The sequence below is a fragment of the Schistocerca americana genome, chromosome 10 (genome assembly GCF_021461395.2).
Source record: "Schistocerca americana isolate TAMUIC-IGC-003095 chromosome 10, iqSchAmer2.1, whole genome shotgun sequence".
NCBI lineage: Eukaryota > Metazoa > Arthropoda > Insecta > Orthoptera > Acrididae > Schistocerca > Schistocerca americana.
In genome coordinates, this window is record NC_060128.1 from 60231511 (window position 1) to 60236367 (window position 4857).

Below are 4857 nucleotides of genomic sequence, written 5' to 3' on the forward strand. Positions count from 1 at the left end.
TGATCACAGGATGGCCTGGTGATGCTTCTGTGAGCCGGAACCAGTAACCAGTACCGGAGGGGAAAAGGAATTTCGAGTGTAGACTAAAACGTGTATTATTGGTAAAGTGTGTTGGCCGCTGATCCAGCCGACGGTATGTGGAGAGTGTGAAATAGCTGCAGACCTCCAGTTTGCGAGACTGATGATCAATGTTTCAGTTGGTGTTGCACTTAATCGCAGCTGGGACTACGCGGTTCAGTGTTCTTCAAAAAACGTCCTGGGACCCCTGTGAGCACGGCCGTTGTCTTCTTGGAAGACAAAAGCTTGCACAGAATAGCGATGAGCAAGGTGTAGAAGGAAAGGCAGCGTCTGGTCAACGAGAATGTTCACGTATAACATTCTCGTTTACGTTCACAAGCGACAACAGCATAGAAATGGACATTACGGAAATAACAGCAGTGGGAATGAAATGCATGTATTCGCTCAGGAGTACGCTCGGCTCAAAACCAGTATCAGCGAATACTAACAAGGGTTCAAATGGTTCAAATGGCTCTGAGCACTATGGGACTTAACTGCTGTGGTCATCAGTCCCCTAGAACTTAGAACTACTTAAACCTTCCTAACCTAAGGACATCACACACATCCATGCAGGATTCGAACCTGCGACCGTAGCGGTCGCGCGGTTCCAGACTATAGCGCCTAGAACCGCTCGGCCACTCTGGCCGGCACTAACAAGGGAACCTCCCCATCGCACCCCCCTCAGATTTTGTTATAAGTTGGCACAGTGGATAGGCCTTGAAAAACTGAACACAGATCAATCGAGAAAACAGGAAGAAGTTGTGTTGAACTATAAGCAAAACATACAAACTGAGTAGTCCATGCGCAAGATATGCAACATCAAGAAGAGTGTTACCTCAGCAGCGCCGTGGTCCCGTGGTTAGCATGAGCAGATGCGGAACGAGAGGTCCCTGGTTCAAGTCTTCCCTCGAGTGAAACTTTTACTTTCTTTATTTTCGCAAAGTTACGATCTGTCCGTTGGTTCATTGACGTCTCTGTTCACTGTAATAAGTTTAGTGTCTGCGTTTTGTGACCGCACCGCAAAACCGTGCGATTAGTAGACGAAAGGACGTGCCTCTCCAATAGGAACCGAAAACATTTGATCGCAAGGTCATAGGTCAACCGATTCCTCCACAGGAAAACACGTCTGATATATTCTATACGACACTGGTGAGGGCATGTGCGTCACATGACAGGAATATGTTGTCGACCCACCTAACTTGTACACTTGGCGAATGGGTAAAATGATTCTTCTACCTTGCCCGATTTAGGTTTTCTTGTGGATGTGATAATCACTCCCAAAAAAGTGATGAAAACATAAGAGTTTGTCACGTAAACTGCAACAAATGAATGCAACAGTTTCACAGAAGCACAGTTTTCCTTGTGCTCTGTCAAAACATATGTTTTTAACATTTTCAAAATTTCCGTGTGTAGACCGTCAAATCCCGCATATGTACAAGTAAATATGAACATGTCCTGGAATTTTGTAGAGCGAAGTTGATTATATAAAAAATTAAACTTTTCACTCGAGGGAAGTCTTGAACCAAGAACCTCTCGTTCTGCAACTGCTCACGCTAACCGCGGGACCACGGCGCTCCGGAGCTTATACTATTCTAGATGTTGCCTATGTTGGACATGGACTACTCAGTTTGTATATTTTTGTTATTTTTTTCATAGTTCCGCACAACTTCCTCCTGTTTTCTCGATTGAGGGGGGTGCGATGGGGAGGTTCCCTTGTAAGATGAGAATGTGGGAGTATAACACAGTGATATTGCCAGCATCAGTGTAAGTTTCGGAAAGCTGGAGCATGACGAAACGAGAAAATACGATACTATAGTGCCTGTGTTGTTCGAAAGTACGGTGCAATGTTCTTTTGCACGTAGAAGGGTCTCCTATGTAATAGGCACTGCGGTGACTACAAATGGTTCAAATGGCTCTGAGCAATATTGGACTTCACATCTGAGGTCATCAGTCCCCTAGAACTTAGAACTACTTAAAGCTAACTAACCTAAGGACATCACACACATCCATGCCCGAGGCAGGATTCGAACCTGCGATCGTAGTGGTCGCGCGGTTCCAGACCGAAGCTCCTAGACCCGCTCGGCCACAGCAGCCGGCTTGCGGTGACTACAGCCGTTATGAAATAAATGAAATGTATTCGCGGGTGGGAATGTGGACAGCGATCATGCGTATAGTGGAATGACGACAATAAAAATTTGTGCCAGACCGGGCCTCGAATCCGCATTTTCTGCTTATCGCAAGCTGTCGCCTTCTATTTGGCTAATCGAGCACACGTGACTGCCAGACACAACTTTTCACATGTCGTCAACCATGTGTCTGCAAGCTGTGCTCGTACAACCATTATGAATAACCCATACAAGGCGAGATACTTTAATTGAAAGTCATTGCATACATGTAGGCATGTACGGATGAACATTGCATCATACACTACTGGCCATTAAAATTGCAACACCACGAAGATGACACGCTACGGACGCGAAATTTAACCGACAGGAAGACGATGTTGTGATATGCAAATGATTAGCTTTTCAGAGCATTCACACCAGGTTGGCACCGGTGGTGAAACCTACAACGTGCTGACATGACGAAAGTTTCCAACAGATTTCTCGTACACAAACAGCAGTTGACCGGCGTTGCCTGGTGAAAAGTTGTTGTGATCCCTCTGTAAGGAGGAGAAATGCTTACCATTAAGTTTCCGACTGTGATAAAGGGCGGATTGTAGCCTATCGCGATTGCGGTTTAGCGTATCGCGACATTGCTGCTCTCGTTGGTCGAAATCCAATGACTGTAAGCAGAATATGGAATCGGTGGGCTCAGGAGGGTAATACGGAACGCCGTACTGGATCCCAACGGCCTCGTATCACTAGCAGTCGAGATGACAAGCATCTTATCCGCATGGCTGTAACGGATCGTGCAGCCACGTATCGATCCCTGAGTCAACAGATGGGGACGTTTGCAAGACAACAACCATCTGCACGAACAGTTCGACGACGTTTGCAGCACCATGGACTATCAGGTACGGTTACCCTTGATGCTGCATCACAGACAGGAGCGCCTGCGATGGTGTACTCAGCGACCAACCTGGGTGCACGAATGGCAAAACTTCAGTTTTACCGATGAATCCAGGTTCTGTTTACAGCATCATGATGGTGGTATCCGAGTTTGGCGACATCGCGGTGAACGCACATTGGAAGCCTGTATTCGTCATCGCCATACTGGCGTATCACCCGGCGTGATGGTATTGGGTGCCATTGGTTACACGTGTCGGTAACCTCTTGTTGACGGCACTTTGAACAGGGGACGTTACACTTCAGATGTGTTACGACCCGTGGCTCTACCCTTCATTCGATCGCTGCGAAACCCTACATTTCAGTAGGATAATGCACGACCGCATGTGGCAGGTCCTGTACGGGCCTTTCTGGATACAGAAAATGTTCGACTGCTGCCCTGGCCAGCACATTCTCCATATCTCTCACCAGCTGAAAACGTCTGGTCAATGGAGGCCTAGCAGCTGGCTCGTCGCAATACGCCAGTCACTACTCTTGATGAACTGTGGTATCGTGTTGAAGCTGCATGGGCAGCTGTACCTGTACACGCCATCCAAGCTCTGTTTGACTCAATGCCCAGGCGTATCAAGGCCGTTATTACGGCCAGAGGTGGTTGTTCTGGGTACTGATTTCTCAGGATCTGTGCACCCAAATTGTTGAAAATGTAATCACATGTTAGTTCTAGTACAATATATTTACCCAATGAATATCCGTTTATCATCTGCATTTCTTCATGGTGTTGCAATTTTAATGGTCAGTAGTGTAATTCGGAATAACACAGTATCGTATTGTCCGCAGACACCGGGCAGGCGACTTTCAAGTTAAATGTCTCCCGTATACGGGAATATACGTAATGGATGTACGAGCACAGGTTGTAGACATAGTTGAGGACGTATGCAAGTTGTCCTCTGGCCATGGAGTGTCCACGGCTAGCCGAATGGTAACGTGACGCACGCGATAAGTGGGAAACCGCGTTTTAGTCCTTTACAACTTTTCATTGTCGTCATACCATTATACAGCACTTGCCCGCGAAAGGCAAAGGTCCCGAGTTTGAGTCTCGGTCCGGCACACAGTTTTAATCTGCCAGGAAGTTTCATATCAGCGCACACTCCACTGCAGAGTGAAAAACTCATGCTGGAGACATCCCCCCAGGCTGTGGCTAAGCCATGTCTCCGCAATATCCTTTCTTCCAGGAGTGCTAGTTCTGCAAGGTTCGCAGGAGAGTTTCTGTGAAGTTTGGAAAGTAGGAGACGAGGTGCTGGCGGAAGTAAAGCTGTGAGGACGGAGCGTAAGTCGTGCTTGGGTAGCTCAGTTGGTAGAGCACTTGCCCGCGTAAGGCAAAGGTCCCGAGTTCGAGTCTCGGTCCGGCGCAGAGTATTAATCTGCCAGGAAGTTTCATGCAGCTAATGGTTTTCCATATTGGCAACCGAGAATGCGTTTCATGTAAGCGAAAAAAATTCTATTAACCTTTGAAAGAAGAGCAATGAGGACGAGAAGAGAACCGATTTTTGATAAAGGAAATGGAGGAGGAAGGAATAACGAGGAAATCTACAGCCTGCTGGAACAACCAACAACCCTACTCGTACAAAAGCTCGCGGCGGGGCGGGTTTGGATTTGTGGCGTAATTGTTTGTTCACTGCTGTCTCTCGTCATACTGTGCACCACACACGTTCCACCTGCCGCAGTACGGCGTCTCATCACCAGCCCGCTTCTCTGCATTCGTAGACACTGTTCAGACAGCGTTAAAAGCAGC

At 47.4% G+C, this 4857-nt stretch overlaps 1 non-coding gene across 1 annotated transcript; it reads left to right on the plus strand.

Moving 5' to 3' along the window:
* The first annotated feature begins 4401 nt into the window (after positions 1–4401).
* Positions 4402–4476, plus strand: Trnat-cgu. Its single transcript has one exon. It is a non-coding gene; the product is annotated as a tRNA-Thr (tRNA).
* Positions 4477–4857: the final 381 nt, after the last annotated feature.